Source organism: Oryctolagus cuniculus, chromosome 2, assembly GCF_964237555.1.
Source record: "Oryctolagus cuniculus chromosome 2, mOryCun1.1, whole genome shotgun sequence".
Taxonomy (NCBI): domain Eukaryota; kingdom Metazoa; phylum Chordata; class Mammalia; order Lagomorpha; family Leporidae; genus Oryctolagus; species Oryctolagus cuniculus.
Genome location: NC_091433.1, coordinates 47,435,997 through 47,460,389, shown reverse-complemented (window position 1 = coordinate 47,460,389; position 24,393 = coordinate 47,435,997). Strand labels below are relative to the sequence as shown.

At 41.2% G+C, this 24,393-nt stretch overlaps 1 protein-coding gene and 2 long non-coding RNA genes across 14 annotated transcripts in view; 1 reads left to right on the top strand and 2 right to left on the bottom strand.

The window, feature by feature from the left end:
- Positions 1-24,393, bottom strand: part of ADRA1A (adrenoceptor alpha 1A) — a 126,770-nt gene that overhangs the window by 33,503 nt on the left and 68,874 nt on the right. The gene's annotated exons all lie outside the window — the stretch shown is intronic.
- LOC127490263 (uncharacterized) lies at positions 1,744-23,490 on the bottom strand. Its single transcript, XR_007918122.2, has 3 exons — positions 23,285-23,490; positions 8,839-8,893; positions 1,744-2,979 (listed from the first exon to the last, which is right to left on the bottom strand). It is a non-coding gene; the product is annotated as an uncharacterized lncRNA (long non-coding RNA).
- LOC103345374 (uncharacterized) overlaps positions 23,790-24,393 on the top strand; it is a 56,031-nt gene continuing 55,427 nt past the window's right edge. For all 3 annotated transcript variants that reach the window (XR_007918112.2, XR_007918114.2, XR_007918113.2), the window contains exon 1: positions 23,790-23,921. This is a non-coding gene — a long non-coding RNA (uncharacterized lncRNA). The remainder of the gene's footprint in view (positions 23,922-24,393) is intronic.

Below are 24,393 nucleotides of genomic sequence, written 5' to 3'. Positions count from 1 at the left end.
TTTTATTTAACCAGGTTACAGGCACTTCATAAAATTATTACTTCCAGTACTTATAAAGACATTTTATAGGGTTCTGTAGAAAGGGTTGTAATTATGGTATGATAGCCATCATCTCCACTCATAATTGTGGGATGCAAATTAAAGGACAAATCCAAAGCAGTGACATAAAAACAAAATCAGTCTCTCAAGGAGGAGATGTGAGACTTTTTGAGGATGATGCCCCTTGCTATTCAGCTTAAAGACTAAGGCAGCTTCAAGTCCTGGTTCTTGCCGGGAAGGTCATGGGTGAGTTGACTGATGCTTGGGTAGTGGAAGTGAAAGGTGAACAGGGGAACATACAGATGGATTTTTGGTTCTGGACTGCTATAAAGATGTTCAATCTGAGTTATCTGGACAATTCAGTCCTTAGCAATGATATACCAGATCCTTTTGGTGCCTGCTGATACTGTCGCCATGTCCCTGCGTGATCCAGCTAAGTTTAAAATAGGAATATAAATATCATCTTGCTCTGTACTCCTAGCTCCTGCATGGCTCTATCATTTGCTCAGAGTAAGCCAGAGATGGAGGCTGTCTCTGGATCTCTGCTACTTCTCTCCTGCGAAGTCAGTAACTAGTCCTAGGTTCAAACACAGGCCAGCACATTGCCTAGTCTCCATCAAACATGAGTGAAATTCAAACATTTTATATTTACATATATAAAATCTGTGTATTAGGGTAGAATTTTAATAGCTCATGTAAAAAATAAAAGATTTCTTTTTGGAAGCCATGATGTAGTACAATTGGGCTAAATAATTTTGAAATAGAGATAAAGCTTGGAGCAATTTATTCTTTAGTTTTAAAAAGCAAGAGTATGGTGCTTTTGGATTATATACATCTTTGAAAACAAGAATTGACCATGTCTCTGTTTCATAACAAACGCAACATTTAGGAAGCTCAGCTTTCTCGAAAAGGACATCTTCACTCTTCATATTTAACCAAGCTTTCTGCTATTTCAACTGAGGACCGTCTATTATTTTCAGGATTAAGATTGAAGCCAGGGAATCTCCCATTTCTTCAGTTTTCTTCTTTTCCCTGAAGACTCTAAGATCTCTAGACCATTTCTGGCTCTTGAGCTCTGGTCCTGCATTCACAACCATTACTGACATTGCAACTGGATGCTTGCAAACCAACACATCCTTAGCAAAACTAACCTGTCCTCATCACCTTCCTCAAATCTATTCTTTGTCCTGTTACCCATCCTCAGATGACAATAATCTTGTCAAAGCCAGAAATTCATTGTCACTTCCAACCACCCCCCTGCCTTCCACAATTGCTCATCTCTGACACTGAACTTCCTTCTCAATTCAGGCCACCATCATCACTAGCTAGAACCTTGCCAGAGCTTTCTTTTTCTTTTTTTTTTAACTTTTATTTAATGAATATAAATTTCCAAAGTACAGAATATGGATTACAATGGCCCCCCCCCCATAACGTCCCTCCCACCCACAACCCTCCCCTTTCCCACTCCCTCTCCCCTTCCATTCACATCAAGATTCATTTTCGTTTCTCTTTATATACAGAAGATCAGTTTAGCATACATTAAGTAAAGATTTCAACAGTTTGCTCCCACACAGAAACATAAAGTGAAAAATACTGTTTGAGTACTAGTTATAGCATTAAATCTCAATGTACAGCACACTAAGGACAAAGATCCTACATGAGGAGTAAGTGCACAGTGACTCCTGTTGTTGACTTAACAAATTGACACTCTTGTTTATGGCATCAGTAATCACCGTAGGCTCTTGTCATGAGCTGCCAAGGCTATGGAAGCCCCCTGAGTTCACTGACTCTGATCATATTTAGATGAGGCCATGGTCAAAGTGGAAGTTCTTTCCTCCCTTCAGAGAAAGGTACCTCCTTCTTTGATGACCCGTTCTTTCCACTGGGATCTCACTCACGGAGATCTTTCATTTAGTGTTTTTTTTTTTTTTTTCTAGAGTGTCTTGGCTTTCCATGCCTGAAATACTCTCATGGGCTTTTCAGCCGGATCCGCATGCCTAAGGGTTAGAGCTTTCTAACTGATTTTGTACTGCTTGTCTTATCTCTTTCCAACCCATTTCTCATAGTGTGGCTGGAGAGATTCTGTGAAAAAAATTAATTACATCATTTCAGTGACTCCTGATTTCATGATGAAGGACAGATTCTATATGATGACCTATTAGATCTACAGGTCTTGGAGACTGAAAGTTCACTTTGCTGGATAACTAGGTAGTTGAACATGGTTTTCCAAGTGCATTCCAAAGACTCTAGTTGGTACTGCAGAACATTAGAGAATTAACAGCCAACAAGATTTGAACAAATGTGTAATTGTTAAACTCAACTGAGTGATATAGTATCTTTTGTTCACTAGGATGTGGTTTAAGATTATAGTGGTTGATGTGGCAGAGTTTAGCCCTAAAGAATAATAAAAGGCTTTTAGGAAGCAGCATGTACACTGAAAATATTTTCCCAAGGTCAAAGACTAGAAACCATTCATGAATTTCCAACCCAGTAGTAGTGAGGATAATGGTTCAGAAAGTTTTGTAAAACCTGAAAGATACAAGACAGGGGTAAAGATATTGAAAGATAAACATGGAAAGAGGTTAAGAAAAAAAATCAAAGATAGAGATAAATGCATTGAAATTTGTATCAAAATATATAGTTCCTGGTACCAGCGGTGATTTTCTGTTACTCTAAGCACTCGTGTTTCTCAGGAAAGATGATTTCCCATGGTTGTGACCCCCTCTGAATGCCCAGTCATTATTTGCTTTAATTGGGCGATTTATTCAGAACACATCAGATAACTGTAAATAATATTTTCTGGATGAGCTCTTAGGGACCAGTAGCATTGTTCAGCAACTCCAGCATAATATTAGTCCTTCCGCAGGCAAGTGCTGAAGCAGCAGAACTTCTACCTGGCTGGAGTTGTCAATCTGTCTCTCGGTCACAGAAAAACATTCACTGAAAGGGAAGAAAGCAGAGATAGTTTGCCAAAATGAAAATAATGACTCTCATTGTCTTTGCTTATTCAGATTTGATGTGGATGAGTTAGAAGTGAGCTTTCCTTTATGTCTCAAGATAGGAATCAATATTAGATGTGGTTAGCTTTTGATTGTATTTGAGTCTGTGGGTCCAGAAGATTCTGATTTTACTATTTTTTTCAAGATTTACTTATTTATTTGAAAGGCCTAAGGACACACAGAGGGAGATACACACACACACACACACAAAGATATCTTCCATCCTCTGGTTTACTCCTTAAATGGCTGCAACAGCCAGGGCTGGGCCTGGCCAAAGCCAGGAGCCTGGAACTCCAACTGGGTCTCCCACATGAGTGGCAGGTATCAAAATATTTGGGCCATCTACCATTGCCTTTCCAGGCACATGAGCAGGGAGCTAGCTTGGAAACAGAGTAACTGGGGCTCAAAGCAGCACTCCAATATGGGATATCAGTGTTGCAAGCTGTGGCTCCAATTGTGCCAGCTCCAATTTTTTCCTAATTTTAAAATATAGCTTATATTTACTACGAATAATCAATAAGGGAGGCTGCTAGGGACCTAGGGATAGGGAGACCACTCAGGACATTTGCGCAGCTGTTGGGGTCAGAACTCTCACCAACAGCTAAACTCTGTAGGAAGACATATTTGTGCTGCCCTGGAATCTGGCCTTCCCATTAATGATGAATGTCCTAGAAGAGAATGGAGAACCACTTGCTGAGGCATCACACTGGGAATTCAAGCACCACACATCATCTTATTAAAATATTCTTTAGGAGGCATTCTAACTCTTAAGTTTTAGAACTTCCTGAGAAAGCAAGCTCTACTGGGGGAAGGAAGGTTGCTTATTCTGAATGTCTTGCTTCCTTTTTAATATTGCAATAAAGAAATTATGCATTAGGAGCCTTTAAAAACACACATATAGAAATAGGGATATATTATAGGATATGACAAATTCTTTTTTTTTATTTTATTTTTTATTATTTTTTTTTTTGACAGGCAGAGTGGACAGTGAGAGAGAGAGAGACAGAGAGAAAGGTCTTCCTTTTGCCGTTGGTTCACCCTCCAATGGCCGCTGCGGCCGGCGCGCTGCAGCCGGCGCACCGCGCTGATCCGATGGCAGGAGCCAGGAGCCAGGTGCTTTTCCTGGTCCCCCATGGGGTGCAGGGCCCAAGCACTTGGGCCATCCTCCACTGCACTCCCTGGCCACAGCAGAGAGCTGGCCTGGAAGAGGGGCAACCGGGACAGAATCCGGCACCCCGACCGGGACTAGAACCCGGTGTGCCGGCGCCGCTAGGCAGAGGATTAGCCTAGTGAGCCGCGGCGCCGGCCCAGGATATGACAAATTCTTTACTTTTCATGATTTACTTGTTTATGGGAGTGGGAACGTTCTGCCTGTATTTTAGTAGTTTCTAAACTTCCTCTACAGTCTATCTGGGATCTACTACACACATTTTGACTATCATCTATGTGGATAAGAGAATTAATCACACATCCCATGCACTATATTTTCAGAAGACAGAGACAAGTATAATTCAAATCCTTAAAACAAAAGTAAAATTTGTGAAAGTTAATAATTATGTATTCTTAGTGTAGACATATTTGGACATGGGAAAAACAGTTCACATTATATTCTTTATTGTAAGCTATTTAAAAAACATTTGACACATCTGTATTAATAAAGCATGCTTACAAAGGATCAGGTAAGACTAGGCCAGAAAGTATGATTTTTCATTTATGACAAAATGTTGGACAAAGTCTAGGCTTAAAAGGAGAACCATACTCTGCAGTTCCTGAATACAGAGTAAGGAAAGAGGGAAGGAGAGAAGGTAATGGAAATAGCTTCCATCTGGTGCGCTGCATAAACACATCACCTTCTGACACAGACGGCTGGGTTCTCAGTCCCTGCCCTCTGGAAAGGAAGTCCCGAGAGCTCACTCAGCAGTCTCTGACAAGGACACGTTGGTTACCTGCTCTCAGCCTGTTTCGGGAGCCCAAAGCACAGTGCCTGGCTGTGGACATTCATGACTGTGATCTCTGTAGTCTTCCTCTACCTGTGTCAGCTCGGCGTCTTCATCCATCTCTGCTCATGTCGTCTATTTTTAACATTTAGGAGCAAGTTCTGAGGTCAGAAGCAAGACCACCTGGCCGTCTGGTGGTGTATCTCCCTCCTGAGATGTGGGGGTCTCCGGCTCTGTCCACCTGTGCACTCTTCTTGACAATGGAGCAGTGGTTTTCATCACCTAACCACTGGGCTGCTGGGCCTTTCACTTGTGACTTTCTCAGAGCAGCTGCCATGAGAATCTCAAGTACACCAATTTCCCCTTATCCAGGTGGGATGACCCTTATGTATACTATATTTTTTCCTGCATGTACATATTTATGATAAAGTTGAATGCGTCCACAGTAAGAGAATGACAACAATAATTAATGATTGAATGAAGAATTATAAAAATATAGTATCATAAAAGTTAGTGAACGTGGTCTCTTTCTCCTTCAACATATCTTACTACACTGTATTCACCCTTTTTTTGTGATGATGATGGGAGGCGACGTGGTGCCGACATGAGGTTATGAAGGGAGGTGAATGACGCAGGGATGGTGAAGTGTGTTAGGCTATGGAGTAAGAGTAGCATGAACACAAACACTGTGAAAGAGGAACAGGACATCTCATCCACAAGATGGCCACTCAGTGACTAGTGGATGGGCGGTATATACAGCACAATGATTCACGTCCCAGGCAGAGATGGATTCCATCATGCTACTCCACATAGTGTGCAATATAGACTTAATGAATTGCTTATTTCTGGAATTTTCCATCTATTATTTTTGGACTACAGTGGACTACAGTGGACCATGGGTAATTGAAACTGTGGAAAGTGAACCATGGGTAAAGAAGAACTTGGAGAGAACTTTTCTTAGGATAATGAGGAGAAGTCACACTTACAATGATACATACGTTTCTTCAACAGCCTGTGTTGTCTGGTAATACAGTTGTGACTATAAAACGGTGAGGTATAATTTTGTCCAACTGAGGATTTTTCTAGCCCTAATTGAGTTTAACTACATAGATAATGGGTGTTTTCCCAAGTCATGCTATGTTCACAATGGAGCCAAGGCAGCAAGTTTATTATTACCTTGGCTTTCTCACTGGGCCTTCTACCTCATGAAGACCTGGGCTGTCTACCACACTTTGTATTTTGTTTCTTGTTTTTGTGTGTTTTTTTTTTTAACATAAAAGGTCTCCTAAGAATTAGATATATTTTAAGTTTTTAAAGTTAATTTTTAAATTAAAAAAGGGGTTTTATTTATTTATTTAAAATACAGAGTTATATAGAGAGAAGGAGAGATACAGAGACCTTCCATCTGCTGGTTCACTCCCAAAATGGCTGCAATGGCCAGGGCTGGGACAGCCCAAACAGAGGAGCCAGGAGCCTCTATGTATTTCCCACATGGGTGCAGGGTCCCAAGCACTTCCCAGGCACATTAGTAAGTAGTTGGATCATAAGTAGAGCAGTTCGGACTCCAACGAGCACCCAAATGGGATACCAGCACTTCAGGTTATGGTTTAACCCACTGCACCACAGTGTCAGTCCCTAAAATGTTTTTGGTTAGTTAAATTGAATTTATTTATTTATTTTTTTGGACAGGCAGAGTTAGACAGTGAGAGAGAGAGACAAAGAGAAAGGTCTTCCTTTTTCCATTGGTTCACTCCCCAAGTGACCGCTATGGCCGGCGCGTTGCAGCCAGTGTGCTACACTGATCTGAAGCCAGGAGCCAGGTCCTTCCTCCTGGTCTCCCATGCGGGTGCAGGGCCCAAGGACCTGGGCCATCCTCCACTGCCCTCCCGGGCCAGAGCAGAGAGCTGGACTGGAAGAAGAGCAACCGGGACAGAATCTGGCGCCCCAACCAGGACTAGAATCCGGGATGCTGGCACCGCAGGCAGAGGATTAGCCAAGTGAGCCACAGTGCCGGCGAATTAATTTATTTTTGAGATGACCTATTTTTGATTTACCTTATACTCAAAGGCTTAATGTTCCACTAGATAGTTCAACAAGTAAAAAGTCAAAAGACCATAGTTACATGACATCATAGCATCTGTAAGAGTTTTCAGAGCTCTGTGAGTGGTACTAGTAATAACAGCTATAATAGTAGGTGTGATTTATTGAGCATTTTCAAGTGTCTGGTGTTGTGTTAAGTGTTTGACATATGTTATCATATTACCTCATTGACACTAAGTACCGTGCACCCCCATTTTTCAGATGAGGGAAATGAAATGCAGGAAGCTTCATAATTTATCAAAGAGCGATCAGATACTAAGTGTGAAGCTGGTAGCTTCAGACCCACATCTGCCCAGCTCCAGATCCTCCTGTTGAGAGCGCCTATTGCTGAGCTTGCCAAGAATTTGCACAGCCAGCTGCTGACTTTCTCTGCTGCTCTGAGGTGCTGAAGGCTATCTAAGTACGTTCAGAGCCTTTAAGTCTGTACTAAGTCTCCCAGTTCGCTTGCAAGGCTAGCATAATCCTGACACCAAAACTGAAAAACAGTTGCAAATCAAGACAAATTGAAAAATATCAACCTTCCTCTGGTACCATAAAACAAAAATATTGCACAGGCTACTATTGTTTAGATCTGAAATATTATAAAACATAAGTTAGTTGAATATGCCATTCTATTAAGTGGAAACACAGTATGATCAAGTGGGCAGGAACTGGCAAACTTTTTGTTTAAAGGACCAGACAGTAAATAGTTTTGTGGACAGAGCAAACTAATGGCAGTTGTATGATCACTGTCTGCACTGACTTCTTCACTCTGCATGGTAGCATGAAAGCAGTCATAGACATTATGTAAATGAACATGGTGTGGCTGTGTTCCAATGAAACTTAGCGAACGTTGAAATACTTTGGAAGTGACAGGAAGTACATGCTTCTTAGGATTTTCTCCAATTATTTCAAAATGTAAAAATCATTCTTCATTGGCCATACAAAAAAAAAAAAAAAGAAAGAGAAAAGAAAAGAAGGAAGGAAGGAAGGAAGGAAGAACAAGCAAAGCAAAGGAAGCAGGTTGGATTTGACCTATGGATCACAGTTTGATAACACCTGAAGTAGGATTTATCCCTCACTGTAAGTGGAATTTGAGTGCAGAAGGGTTTCTCCCATCCCTTGGTGATTAGGAATGTTCATATGAACAAGAAACATGTCTAAGTCACAATTAACAGTATTTCAGAAGATTCAGTCAATACAATGAAGGAAAAAAGGAAAGAAGTTACAAATTGAAAAGGTAACTTATTATTTGTATACTGCATAGTAATGATTTGCTTCTTGGGAAAAGAGCAGTATATTTATCTTTTTTAAAAAAATCTTTTTTTCCCAACTTCTTAAAAGACCTAGAAACATTGATCAATGCAGTTGCAGCAGACACTCCATTAGGTTTATCCTCTAAATGCCATTTTCTACTAAACAGAATCAAGACATCTGTGGAAATGGCTGATTCCAGGTCTGGGCACTGAACATTCAAGAACAGATATTTCATTGTCATAGGTAAGAAAGGCAGCCATGAGAAACTTCAGGGTCATCTCAAATGGACTAAAAAAGTAGCCTGAATAAGCTATCCCTGGCCAAAAACAAGACAATTTGGAAACTAACAAGGATTCACAAAGCATTAATAATGAGACTCAATCCATAAATTATTAATGATTCGGGGCAGGGGGAAAGAGACCCTCAGTATTACCTTTGAAGATGGCTAAATAACCATCATAGTATTTTGAAAATTGTTGAATAGGTAAAGAATCAAGATGTAATCTTGCCTTTCATGTAAAACTTACACCTCAAATAGTTGATGAGTGAAAGTTGCTCCTTTAGGTGTTTTCTGGCTTGTAACTAAAGATAGAATGATAGAGTTAGAAAGTTATCAGTTTGCAATACTTATAATAAGTGGAGAAAGTTAATGAATCTAGGCAATGATTATATTACTAATTATCTTAAAATAATAAAACATTACATACTTCCTAGTGGAAGTATGAAATAACAAGCAGGTTGCCAGTTTATGTCCTGGCTGCTCCATTTCTCATCCAGCTTCCTGCTGATCCAGTGGAAGATGGCCCCATTGTTTGGACCCTTCTACCCACATGGGAGACCTGGAAGAAGCTCCTTGCTCTTTTTTTTTTTTTTTTTGACAGGCAGAGTGGACAGTGAGAGAGAGAGACAGAGAGAAAGGTCTTCCTTTTGCCGTTGGTTCACCCTCCAATGGCCGCCGCGGCCGGCGCGCTGTGGTCGGCGCACCGCGCTGATCCGATGGCAGGAGCCAGGAGCCAGGAGCCAGGTGCTTTTCCTGGTCTCCCATGGGGTGCAGGGCCCAAGCACCTGGGCCATCCTCCACTGCACTCCCTGGAACAGGGGCAACCGGGACAGAATCCGGCGCCCCAACCGGGACTAGAACCCGGTGTGCCGGTGCCGCAAGGCGGAGGATTAGCCTAGTGAGTTGCGGCGCCGGCCAAGCTCCTTGCTCTTGGTTTCAGCCTGGCCCTGCCCTGTTGTGGCCATTTAGGGAGTGAACCAAGGATGGAAGATCTCTCTCTCTGTTTCTCTCTCTGTCTCTCCCTCTCTCTCTCTTTCTGTAACTCTGCCTTTCAAATAAATAAATAAATCTTTCTTTTTTAAAAAAGAAAACAACAAACAAACATGGGACAAAGCCCTCTAAATCTAATGGCCAATTTCCAGGAAATATAAGGTGAAGAAAAATCCTAAATGCCACTATGGGGATGAAGCCAACACAATCCAGATGAAGGAAAACTGTTTATTTCAATAAAGATAAAAAATGAAAATGTCAAGGAAATAAAAAGAGAGACAAGGGGGGAACTTGAGTAAAAATCCGTAAGATACATATAAACCAATCATAATCTATAGATCTTATTTGGATTTCAGTCCAAATTCTTTTTTTTTTAAACTTTTATTTAATGAATATAAATTTCCAAAGTACAGAATATGGATTACAATGACTTCCCCCGCCATAACTTCCCTCCCACCCACAACCCTCCCCTTTCCCACTCCCTCTCCCCTTCCATTCACATCAAGATTCATTTTCGTTTCTCTTTATATACAGAAGATCAGTTTAGCATACATTAAGTAAAGATTTCAACAGTTTGCTCCCACACAGAAACATAAAGTGAAAAATACTGTTTGAGTACTAGTTATAGCATTAAATCTCAATGTACAGCACACTAAGGACAAAGATCCTACATGAGGAGTAAGTGCACAGTGACGCCTGTTGTTGACTTAACAAATTGACACTCTTGTTTATGGCATCAGTAATCACCCTAGGCTCTTGTCATGAGCTGCCAAGGCTATGGAAGCCCCCTGAGTTCATTGACTCTGATAATTTTTAGACAAGGCCATGGTCAAAGTGGAAGTTCTTTCCTCCCTTCAGAGAAAGGTACCTCCTTCTTTGATGACCCGTTCTTTCCACTGGGATCTCACTCACGGAGATCTTTCATTTAGTTTTTTTTTTTTTTTTCCAGAGTATCTTGGCTTTCCATGCCTGAAATACTCTCATGGGCTTTTCAGCTGGATCCAAATGCCTTAAGGGCTGATTCTGAGGCCAGAGTGCTGTTTAGGACATCTGCCATTCTATGGGTCTGCTGTGTATCTCACTTGCCATGTTGGATCGTTCTCTCCCTTTTTTATTCTATCAGCTAGTATTTGCAGACACTATTCTTGTTTATGTGATCCCTTTGGTTCTTAGTCCTATCATTATGATCAGTTGTGAACAGAAATTGATCACTGGGACTAGTGACATGGCATTGGTACATGCCACCTTGATGGGATTGAATTGGAATCCCCTGGTATGTTTCTAACTCTACCGTTTGAGGTAAGTCAGCTTGAGCATGTCCCGAATTGCACATCTCTTCCCTCTCTTATTCCCACTCTTATATTTAACAGCGATCACTTTTCAGTTAAGTTTCAGCACTTAAGAAGAATTGTGTATTGATTACAGTATTCAACCAAAAGTATTAAGTAGAACAAACAAAAAAAATACTAAGAGGGATAACATATCAAGTTGCTCATCAACAGTCAGGGTGAGGGCTGATCAAGTCACCGTTTCTCATAGTGTTCATTTCACTTTAACAGGTTTCCTTTTTGGTGCTCAGTTAGTTGTCACCTATCAAGGAGAACAAGTCCAAATTCTAAAAGTATTATAAAAAATTTGAAAAATGTGAATAGGGATTGTGATTTTATAATAAAGAGTTATTGTTGACTTGTTTAGCTATGTTAATGGCATTGCAATTGTGCTTTTCAAAAAAGAGCATTGTTTAGAAGTATATGGGAATATACAGGTGGAGTGATATGCTGTCTGGAATGGGCTTCCAAAGAACCTAGGTTGAGTGAAAAACTTGAATAGAACAATACTGCCTACACAGTTTTTAAAGATTTATTTATTTTTATTTGAAAGGTAGAGTGACAGAAAGAGAGAGACAGAGAGATCTTCTACTCACTGGTTCACTCCCCAAAAGGCTACAACAACCATGAGTGGACAAGACTAAAGCCAGGAGCCTGGAACATTTCAAGCTCCCATGTAGAGAGGGCAGGAACACAAGTGCTGGGGCCATAATCCACTACTTTCTCAGGTGCATTAGCAGGACACTGTATCAGAGGTGCAGGAGCCAGGACTCTGGCTGGCACTCCAATATGGGTTGTTAGACTATGGCAGCTTAGCCTCTGTGCCTCAGTGCCTGCCCCCTACATATTTATTTATTATTGTTAAAATCTAGTGATGGCTACCTCACCTTCATTAGACTATTTTCTCTACTTCATGTATGTTTGATCATTTCCATAACAAACATTTGAAAAATTAAAAAAAGAATGAAGTCATAAGTATAAAAGTAATTAACTGGTTATCCATGATTTTTGTTTGTTTGTTTTGCCTCTGTGTTTTCAAGATTTTTAAAAGTCTCTTAAATGAGTTTGGTTTTTAATTCATTCTGCTTCAAAAACAGAATGTGTTCAGGATTGTGAGGGACACAAAAGGGGAGACCTTGTTCCTGACCTCCTGATTCATTTTGATCCAAGACTAGCAGAAATCCAACAGCAATTCACAGTATACAAGGCCACCAAAGCTGTCAGAGGGGACTGTCACTGAGACACAGCATTCATGGAGGAGAGATTTGAGGACAAATGCACCCTTCTAGTGGCCCCAGAGAATGAGCACCATGGGGACAGCTGAGCAGTGCAGAGGAAGCCGTTTTATGTGAAGGCAACCATGAGAAACGAGGCTTGCCATGAGCCTGGGTGGAAACATCATTGAACAAAAAAGGAGGGGCTAAGATGGAGGAGGCCTGGAAATCAGGCAGAGATGTTCCCATTTGGTACCATGATTGTCAGGCAGCCTCTGCAATGTGTGATCACAGAAAACTCTGATATGGCCTTGTTTATAAGGCAGTTAAGTCCAGGACATGTTGGAGAGGTTTATCTATTCACGGAGCAAGTATTAACAGAGATGAGACTGGGACTGAGTGTGAAAGGAAGAGAGTCCCAGTAGAACATGGATTCTCCACGTCCTCCAAAGGGCCTCCAAGGTGGCAAATACATCCACAACAATAGCAAGACACTATTTGCCTTTTTCACTCTCATTCTCTCACAAGAGAACAGTGGAACGTTCCAGAGATGACATGACTTATTGTTTTTACATATTGAAAGAAGAAACAGATAGGCGGTGCTAGCTGTCATTTATAACCAGACATTAAAAATATTTCCAAAAATGAAAAGCAATGTCACTCATCATTTTTCGTAAATTTGGAAAATATGGTTGCTTTTTCCACAACAGTATGTTATTGGTTTATCATTGCTATTTTAAGGGAATTAATGTGACAGAGAACACACAGTGGTTACCCAGTCCCTGCTGGGGAGACATAGCTCAGAAGTTACAAACAGCAGCTAGGTTGGATGAACAAGTCTAGCGATTTCATGTATGTACAAACATCAGGAGGACTATAGTTAATAAAATTTAATGTATCTGGGAGTCTGCTAATAGAGTACATCTTAGCTGCTCCTGCCGCAAAGCCAACAATAAAAACAGGTAGATATGTGAGAAGATGATATATTATTTGCTTCACAAATCAACCATTTTACTGTTTATATGCATCCACATACCGTCTTGTTGTATACCTTGAATATACAAATAATTTTTAAAATAAAGGAACTAATAAATCTTAAAGTTTTTGCAGTTTTAGTTTCTAATCTGGCAAGTTAAAAAAAATTCTTTTATTTATTTGAGAGGCAGAATTACAGAGAGGGAGAGACAGAAAGGTCCTCCATCCACTGGTTCATTCCCTAAATGGCTACAATGGACAGAGCTGGGCTGATCAGAAGCCAGGAGCCAGGGGCCAGGAGCCAGGAGCCAGGGGCCAGGAGCCAGGAGCCAGGAGCTTCCTCTGGGTCTCCCATGTGGATACAGGGCCATCCTCCACTGCTTCCCCAGGCCATAAGCAGAGAGCTGGATTAGAAGAGGAGCAGCCAGGACATGGACTGGTGCCCACATGGGATGCCAGTGCCATAGGCAGAGGTCTAGCCTACTGTGCCACAGTACCAGCCCCTAATATGGTGTATATTGACAAATACAATACACAGACAAAAACTCTGTGAGGTTCTACATAATGTGGAGAATGTAGAAGGGTCTGAGGCCAACAGATCTGAGAAGACCTGTATTAGAGTGTTTATTGAGGCTGTGGAGAAGTGGGATTCAGAAGGATTTCAATGGGAAAGTGGTGACAACATGGTGACTATTGCAATAAATAATCATTAAGCACTCACTATGCCCAGCGTATCAAAAATGATGCAAGAGGGATAAAGACGTCTCTGTGTTGTCGAGCTAATTGTCTCACTGAAAGAAATAAATTGTTGTCTGCACTGACAAGTTAGTCTTGAACAACTTCCAGTGATGCTCCAAGTGGTCTGCTCTTTTAGCCTCCTGGGGGTAAGGCTGTGAATCTCTCTCAGAAAACACAGCTCTCTTAACCCATGTAGAAATAACACAGTCTAAAAAGGACTCCCAGTGTATTAAGCAGATCTAAATATACTTATCCCTCTGCTTACACAAGTCATAACCACTGTCAACTCTTACGTCTCTCCTGCTTATTCTCATTTATTTTTCTTAAAAGGACATTTTTCATTTCCAAATTAGTTCCCCAGATAGAGATAATAATTCCATTATCCTGACATATTGTTTAACACATGTGCAGGGAAAGTCAACCTATTTGACTATCTGGAGTCTAATGAAAAATATGACTAGGATGGTATCCACCTATAAAAAAAGACACAGAGTTTATAAAATATTCTAAAGTTTACAAAAAGGCTATTTGGGGGTGGGTGGGTATGTATACTACCACTCTTCAGTATCCAGCTGAATAATTATTTCTTAAAGAAACTTTTCCAAAATACTATTCATCTACCACCACCGTCATGTCTATATTTACAAGTTAGTCCTGAACTCTCTTAAATCCTCTCCTTGCTCCCATGGGAACTTGGGGTTTTCTCTTATGGCATTTGTTAACCTCTGGTATATAATAGTTTCTTATCATTCTTTCTGTTCTTCCTATCAGCCAAGGGAGATCTTTCAGAGTAGGTGTTTTGTTTTACACTTATGTGATTTTCAACACTCTTACGTGGTGCCTTTTATATGACCAATTTCAATAATGGATGCTGAATTTAATTAAGCTAAAATACTGGAGAGTTACCTATCATTGCATTGCATTTGTCAGTTTAATGTGAGCAGTTGTTCAGAAATTTACTACTGTGTTCCAGCCATGACATAGCAACGAGTATTGACATACTCTGAAGTTAAAAAAAAAAAGATAGAATTGGGCACAATATAGGAAGCACCTGTTTTCAATCATTTAGGGTTTTGATTGTCTAGAGAAGGAAACACATCGTACAAGCTCGTAACTGTGGCCCAGGGAAGCGGAGCCCTCACAGAGCCTGTCTCAGGGTGGAAGAAACAGAGTTTGTTCTCAGGGAACCTGAAAGGGAAGAAGTCTGCGTGGCAAGGTGCCAGGGCAGAGAAAGATGTGGAGGGAAGTCTGATCCGTCTGCAGAGGGCTCCATAAATTTATGGCCAAGCATTTCACTGTGTAAGCACAGGGTAAGTACCTGCCAGATGACCTAGTAGGTGGATCAGTTCTGTTGAGACTTGGCTTTAGGCTTTGCCATTGCTTCTAGTGATGGAAGAGCTTACTCCTAAGGTATGCTTTATGAGGTCTCAGCTGAACTCAGATTACAGAACAAGGTCTCCCTTCTGGCACGTTTCTCCTGCAACGTGTTCCCCCATGTGTGGCTTCTGGAATCTTTCTTGAGATAGAGATAATAAGTGAGTATTTGCAGTATGGTAAAATACGCTCAACAACCTAGACCAGATGGACAATTTCTTTGAAATATACAAGCCTTCAGAACCGATTTAAGAAGAAAGAAACATTTGAATAAATCAATTTCTATGCAGATACAAAGGATCTTGAATTGTCAATACAATTGGGAAAAGAAGAAATTTAGACTTTCTAACTTACTAAAAAGGCACAGTAATCAAAACAATATTTAATAACATAAGGATAGACTAACTGATGAATAGAAGAGAATAGAGACTCCAGAAGAGACCACACACGTGCAGTCAACTGATTTTTCAACATAGCTACAAAAGCAACTCAATGGGAGAACAGAGAGTCTTTCCAAAAACAGTTTAAGAGTAATTGGGTGTCTAAACGTAAAGAGGGGATCCTTGAATTACACCATATGCCACATGCAGAAAATTAATTTGGCAATTAAAAAGCACAAATACAAAGACCGTAAAGCTTTCAGAAGAAAACAGTAAAATATCTTTGTGATCTTAAAGTAGGAAAATATTTCATAGACAGGACTTCGAGCAATAATGATAAAAGGAGATAAAGTTGTTCAGAATGAACACGCTTGCTCATCAAGAAACAGCACTTGAGACTGCTTTAATAGTTTTTCATTATTTTAACTAAAATGCCTTGGAGGAGCTTCTTGGGAAGGAACAGGTTGGCTCACAGCTTGGAGGCTCATAGTTCAGGATTGGGTGGTCCCATTAGTCTGGTGTCTGAAGGAGGCTGGCAATGGCCAAGCAGGTGTGGAGGAATGACCACAGGTCAGCCACAAAGCAGAGTGAAGCTAGGCAGAACTCGACTGGAATCGCCAGTCCACTTGCATGAATTACCTTCTAAGGGCAAGCCCATGGTGAACTAGATCTCCCAGCAGACCCATCTCTGGCACCATAATTAGATCAAATCTCCACCAGTAACCCATCAACCACTAATATGACTTCAAACACCTTCATGAGCCAGGGAGCCACGTTCTACTCAGTCCAAAACGGAGACATTACAGCCAACATTAATAATGAACAAAGTACTTGTGTCCAGAACATAGGCAGATATTTGATAATAATAATAAAAATAATATTAATAAATCCAAATAAAAATAGATAAAAGGTTTGAGTAGACATCTGATATAGAAAGACATAAAAATAGCCGATAAACATACAAAAAGATGTTCAGTATCATTAGTCATCAAGGACACGCAAATTAAAATCATAATGACAGTATATAACCACCGCAATCATCTTGCAAAAGATATTTGGGGAATTTCACAAAAAATTAAACATATGCCTATCATATGACTCAGCCAAAAGAAAAGTGAAAAAATATATCCACACAGAGATTTTTATATGAATGCTCAAAGTGGGTTTATTTGTAATAGCCCCAAACTGGAAAGAGTCCAAATATTCATCAATAGATGAAGGTAGAAACACATGACCTTAGATGTATTACTCCAGAATTAAGAAAAACAAACTATTGATAAACACAACATGCAGGCATCTCAAAATCACTATGGTGTATGAAAGAGGTAACAAAGTGCACAAACTTTATCATTTCATTCATGTAGGATTCTAGAAATTACAAGCTAATATAGAGATAAAAAATCAGTTCATTATTTGCTTAAGGATAGAAGTCTGTAATTCCGTGGATTTAATTGGTGCCAGAGTCCTGCTCTAAATCACTCTAACATGTACCACTGCTTAATGAACAAATTATATCTACAACTTTGGGGTCTAATTCCAGAATGTCACAGGCAACCTCCGTGTGTCTCAGTAGAAAAACATCTGATGTTTCCAATGATGGTTGTGTTAGAGATAGAAAGAGATGATGTATGAAAAATAATAGAAATTATAGAGTCTGATAGAAATTTAATTTATTCTTATTGTTCATTATTAACAGCTACAGGGAAGCCTTGAAATTGGAATTTCATAGTTCATCAGTAAGAGCAATTGCATGTCTTTGCACCAAAATTCAGTTTTGGACACACACACACAACCCCCACTCAGATTCCATAGACACTGATTCTGGAGATATGGGGCATGGCTCTGAATATTTTTTTCTAATGCCAGTAGTGATCTGTAACTTGGATATTCATTGAAATCTAAGAATCAGATAATTAACGGTCAGTTAGATAGTACCTCCCTGTGACCCTGAAAATGGGAGTATCATCTATGCCTACTCAGCTCTTCACTTGAAGTCACCTTCCTGGTTTGCTGCAAGTGCTTGCTTTCACTCTAGAATGTCACAGGCTGGACAATTCATTCATACAATTCATTCATACAATTAATTAATACTGAATTAACATTGCCTGGTTAGCATCTACAAGGTGGGCTTATTCTCACTTTAAAGATAGGGCGGGCCGGCGCCGCGGCTCACTAGGCTAATCCTCCACTTGCGGCGCCGGTACCCTGGGTTCTAGTCCTGGTTGGGGTGCCAGATTCTGTCCCGGTTGCTCCTCTTCCAGTCCAGCTCTCTGCTGTGGCCTGGGAAGGCAGTGGAGGATGGCCCAAGTGCTTGGGCCCTGCACCCGCATGGGAGACGAGGAGGAAGTGCCTGGCTCCTGGCTTTGGATTGGCACAGTGCACCTGCCATAGCGGCCATTTGGGGGGTGAATCAATGGAAGGAAGACCTTTCCCTCTGTCTCTTTCTCTCACTAACTCTGCCTGTCAAAAAAAATGCTAAAAAAAAGGGCAAATTTCTTGTCTACTGGGCTACCACATTGCTGTATAGAAAGGAAACCAAGGTTCTAAGCAAAACAAGACCCAACACACGCTGTCATCATATGGTTAGCATACTCTAAACGCTTTCTGTACATGCTCTCATTTAATTTTCCAACAATGTTAGGAGGACACAAGCTCTTTAGTATTATTACAGATTAAGAAACAGGCATGGAAATGCTGACTATTTTGCTCAAACTATGCCACTAGTAAGTGAAATAAGTGGATTTGGACTCTAGCACTTCGGAGCTGTCTCTCTTCCTCTACTCAGATGTCCAGCCAGGAGCGGCCACATTCTCTTTGCTGGAGGAGTGAGCGGGCATGGCCATCTCATGGTTTTCTTCCTCTGAAGGAAGAAAGAACATCCCCGCCATGCTCTCGTTCTGCCTCACCTCTGCTGTCCCCTCCAGCCCAGGCATAACCCATTGTAGGAATTATTACTCCCCTATTTTTAACTGGGCTGCAATTCATTCAGCCTCCTAACTGTGTTTGCATCAGAATAATTTCCACAACAGCCTTCTTCAGAGATGTGGAACAGGCTCCAGAAGCCGAGTGTTTATGTCCAAGTGTTTGTTTTGTTTAACTGAAAGTAGGCTTCTGTTTTGTCCTTCTCTTGTTGTATAATAGATAACAGAGTGCAAAAAATCCTTTATCTGGTTAATAGTGGCCTTAGGTGGGGAAAAAAACAGCACAACTCAAGTTTTCTGTAACTTCTGGCTCAGTTTTAATGGAATGTAAGTGCCATGCCAGATCCTGATAAAAATAGAACCTCTCCAGTGTCCAGGCCCCTGTCCAGATGGTCTATGGGAACCCAGATAGTAACTCATCACTGAGAAGGGGTGACATTGATTAATGGCGAGATGCCATGCCTCACACGGGGTAGTGGATGAAACGCTTGTAGTTTAACACGGAATCTCCGATATTGCCAGAGGATCTCAGGTTCTCCACACGTCTCTCTGCTCTGGCTTAACTGAGAGTTCATCCATTATGTAAGGCTGCCACATACCTTGAAGGATGGAGTAGGAAGGGCAAATTCAGGTACCCTGGTTAGAAGTGGCCTGAGAGGATGCCCTGGTAAAGAGAAGCCCCAGCCATGCGTCTGCAGAAAGGACGAGTGACAATCTAGATTCCACCAGAGAAGCAGACTGAGAAGCAGGGACGAGACTATCACCTTAGTCCAGCAGAATGGATGGGGAGAAGCTGGCGTTGAACCGAGGGAGGAAGGCCTGGGCTCAGATATGTGCTGAATTTTTTGTATCTTCACTGAAGGCCTACTTAGCTTGACTTTGCTTTTGTTAATCCTGTTAAGCTTACATGGGGGGAAATGTTAGCAAAATAAATGTGTTCAATGAATAAATCACTAAAATTCGAGAAACTCTTGACTCATTTAAGTTCCATTAACAGGTAGAATCAACATAGGATGAGACAGCCTTGTAGTACTTTTCCCAGAAACTAATTATTTCCCTTCGTAAAGATTACAAACTTAACCCTTTCGCACTAAGCATAGTCTCCTGGGAGGAATTAGCTTTTGGCCTTGGGCAAGCCACCTAACTCCCCAGTCTCCCCCTTCTTCATCAATATAATGAGGAGAATCATAGCTATTTTCACAAAGCTGCTTCTAGTGGCAATGAAGCAATTATGTAGGAGAGTGACTAAGCACATAGGTGGCTAAAGATATTAATTTCAGAAATCAAGATAATATAAAACTGGGTGCATTAAGTTAGAAACATGGCATCACTCTGATTCTTTTGGACTTGGTTCCAGGGAGCTCTTCCCCTGCTCCATTTTCACTAATTAGAGTAAATGTCACCTATCTGAGAAATTGTTTGAGGCCATTCTGCATTATTCATCTGTCTCTGTCTCAATAGACCGGGAACTCTTCCAGGGAGGGAGTGTACCATGATGCTTTGCATTTCATGTATGGAGATGCCTGGATATCTATTGAATAGAGATTCATATGGATGGAAAAAACTGAGAAAGGCTTTTCCTTTGGTAGGAATGTAGTAGAAGTAGCAGCAAAAGTAGGCAGAGTCTCAAAATGTTCAGGTAAAGGCAAGAGAAGGTGGTTTGACTACAGATCAGGGATTACAGAGGACCGAGTAAGAGGTAAATATGCCCAAAGGGCCAGGGCTCATCAACTTCTTCTCTTTCCTTGTACATTTTCACATTCCTACCTCTTCTTTTTCAAGGTCCAAACCTCCGAGGCAGTTAATTCTCTCCACCATCACTTCCTGCTCCTCTTTGGAAACAGAACCCAGTTCTCAACCCCCTTACACCAGACACAGGGCTATGCACTTTGCATTTCCATACTTCTCTAAGTCCATACTTTGAACTGCTAGTGCATTTACTTGGTTCAAAACTTACAACAGAATAAGGTATACTCTGAGCAGTCATCCCCTCTGGTTCTGTCTCCTCTACCTCTTCTCAATCCTTACAGGTAATAATTTTTTTTACTAGTTTCTTGTTTATTCACCCAGTGTTTTATTTCATCTGAAATAAGAAATAATGTTTATATATTCCTATTTGTTTACCTTCCTTACATAAAAGGTAGCACTTACATGTACTTCTACGCCTTGCTTTTGACTTGGTACCCTCTCTTCCCTAATAATGCATGAAGATATTCATTCTTTGGAACAGCTGGATAATATTCCATTGTGTGCATTTTGCACAGTTTATTCAACCAGACCCTTACTACAGGATACCTGGGTTGCTCCCTACCTTTCCTGCTACATACATTCTGGAGATGGATAGCCAGCAATTTTGAAGAGTTTTTGAACTTGCTCTCTCCCTTGTTGTTGTTGCCTTTTCTCCCTTGGTGATCTCAGTTGTTCTTAGGACAGGTCACTTCCTCACTGATGACAGAGCCTTCCTGCTAATGTGTGTCCTCTACCCTGGCTCAACTGTCTGGTATTACAGTGTTCCCTCGCAAACACCTCAATCGTCTCTCAAACTGACCTTATTTTCTCTTTGCACCCCCTCTGCTGGGTAGGTTTCCTGATCATGAAGTACACACTGAGATGTCATCCTTGCTCTCCTAATCATTAAAGTGAGGAACTTTAGTTGCCTGTGATATCTTCCCTCCTACAACTCTACATCTAGTGGGACAGCAAACATGTTTCTTCGCATGCACGCAGTTTTTGACATATGTTCTTTCTTTTTATTTTTATGGTTACTTTCTATTTAACTCATACTTGGACATTGTTTTAAGCAGAAAATAATTTATTTTTCCTCTTCCTTCTTAATGGCTATTTAATCATCTAGAAAGCTTTGGGAGGACCCCCCCCCCAATTTTAGTGTACCATTTTTCTTTCTTAATTTCTCTCTCTAATTTATTTATTTGAGAGTCAGACAAACAGATGAGAGGGAGAGAGAGAGACAGAGAGAGAAAGACAGAGAGAGAGAGAGACATGGAGAGACCAACTGACAGAGAGATCCCATCCCATCTTCTGGTTCATGCCCTGATTGCCTTCAGTGGCTCAGGTTGAGTCAGGAACTAAATCCAGGTTTTCCACCTGGGTTGCAGGGATTCAACTACTTGAGTCATCACTTGCTGCCTCCCACAGTGCACATTATTGGGAAACTAAGATCAGGAGCAGAGCTGGGACTCAAACCCCTGGCCCTCTGATATGACGTGTAGGCTTTCCAACTGGTGTCTTAACCCCTACACCACAGTGGGCCATTTTGCTGCATCAAGGGTATCTCTCTGTGTAACGAAGCAAGTTTGCATTGCTGTTTACAAGCAGAGACTTAGCTAGCTCTGGCCTGACAGGTGAGCTCTGTAAGAGTTGGGACCTTCCTTGCTCACCACTGTGACTTTATACCTCGAGATGTGGATCTTGTGGATGTGCTCTGTAAATATCTTGAATTTGTCTCTGAAATACAACATCACTGAGCATTTCCAATCATACGTCCCATTATTCCTTCAAGGCCAATTTGAACTACTGTGTCCATATATCTTTTAGCTTTCATGACTTTATGTCATTCTCTCTGCGTAGGATATTCTTCCCTCTTCCCCTATATGCCTCTCTGGCCACACACACAAAACCTATCAGTCCCAGTGTCTCAGCACCCCTGACAAGAGCTAATGACCCGAAAAACACAGAGCCCTATCCCCCAAAGGAAGCTCCTCAGTGATGGAAATGCAACCAGAATCCTGGTATCAGTTTCCATGAGCTGGAAAGAATAGAACGTCTAAAATCAGGAACAGCCGATTCTATTTCCCAGTGAGTCATGCCATCCTGCCCTAGGAGGCTAGGTTGGTACTTGCCTTACAGCTTCAGTGGAGAACTGGGAGGATCCCATGAATATAGATCTAGTAACCATTTTTAAGATACAAACTCTTGGGGCCGGCACTGTGGCGCAACAGGTTAAAGCCCTGGCCCGAGGCGTCGGCATCCCATATGGGCGCCGGTTCTAGTCCTGGCTGCTCCTCTTCCAGTCCAGCTCTCTGATGTGGCCTGGGAAAGTAATACAAGATGGCCCAGGTCCTTGGACCCCTGCACCCACATGGGAGACCCAGAGGAGGCTCCTGGCTGCAGATGGGTGCAGCTCTGGCCGTTGAGGCCATCTGGGGAGTGGACCAATAGATGGAGGATCTCTGTCTCCACCTCTATCTGTATAACTCTTTCAAATAAAAAATAAAGTAGATACAAACTCTTGGGGTCTGCACTGTGGCGTAGTAGGCTAACCCTCCACCCACAGTGCTGGCATCTCATTTGGGTACTGGTTTGTGCTCTGACTGCTCCTCTTTCAATCCAGCTTTCTGCTAATGGCCTGGGAAAGGCCCTGCTTGGGCCCCTGCACCACGTAACAAGAAGATCCTGACTCCTGGATTTGGACTGGCTCAGCACTGGCCTCAGTTGTGGCCATTTGGGGAGTGAACCAATGGATGGAAGACCTTCTCTCTGTTTCTCCCTCTCTCTAACTCTACCTCTCAAATAAACAAATAAAATCTTTAAAAAAAAGATACAAACTCTTATGTGCTCTAGTAAAGTACACAGTGTACTTGCATTCAATTAAATAAACATATATTAAGTTCCTACCTCTACTATTTACTGGACAATGTGTTTTAATTGGAATGGCCTCTTCCCACAAAGAGGGAGCTATAGCTACTGATTTAGACTCAATACAAGCAAAATGATATCACACAAAGGTAAGTGACAATTGTGGACATAGCTTACCTGTCCAAATGGCTTGCCATATAAGTTTGGCAAAGAACTTTGAGCAAGTTGGTCCTTGGATTTCCTAGCTTGTTAAAGGAACTTCCTTCTTAGGTCATGATGCCGTGTCTGTATCTCAGATCCCAGCCTTTATTACACAGTGGAACTCTGGAACTAAGAGGGAGGTCTTCCTTTGAAGGCTGGCTGCCCCCATTATTTCCTGCTCTTCACTGCCCTAAGTGCCACTGGCTTGCCCACAGCTTTTTTTGTTAACTATTAAGGCTTTAATAAGCTCAGAGGTCAAGCTGATAAAGCCAAGATCTTGACCAACTGAATCCATCACAAATAGCAAAACAATTTTTACAAAAGGGTCATCTTCATATGAGTTCCAGTAATTCAGGCAAATTCCACTTTGAGTTAATTTCATGCTGCATTTCTGAATTCCCACTGCAGTTTCTACTGAATGTAATAGTGATTGTGGGTTTTTCCCTTGTTCCATCCAAAGAGTTGGTGACAGGCAACAAGCCTACAGCAGCTGCCTTATTTCACTGGGGAGAGAGGCTGCATGTGCATCCTGAATGAAACCATCTGCTAGAATTTTCTAGCACTCCGCTAAGGAACAGAAAGAAGGAGAATTTTCCAAGAAGCTTCATTAAAGGTAACTGACTATTTATTGGGATGATCTGAAATAACTCAAGTAAGAAGGTAAGCTCTTATTAGTGTCCTGTTACCATGCATGTCCAGCTTAAAATATGTCAAGTGATTTTTCTTGTAGAAAATTAATTTAGTTCACTAGAGAAATGACACAGGAACTTGAGTGGAGACAATAACCAGTTTTCAGGTACCCCTTTCTACCCCTGTGTGCCACTTCCATATAATCATATATGTGATCATGTCAGCTTTTGAAAATGTGCTTCCTACTTGACTGATCCCAAACAGCTTGGAAATAAACTAAAGAAATTTCATCTATAATTGGCCAATTCGTTAAAAAACTACTTAGAAAATAGTCAAGATGCACCTGACGTGACATTTTATTCTTCCATCATTTCCCAGAAATTTGCTTTTGTGCTCAACTAGCTTTTAGAGTTAATTAATAAAAAAATGTGAACTTAAAAGAAATGCTTTGAATC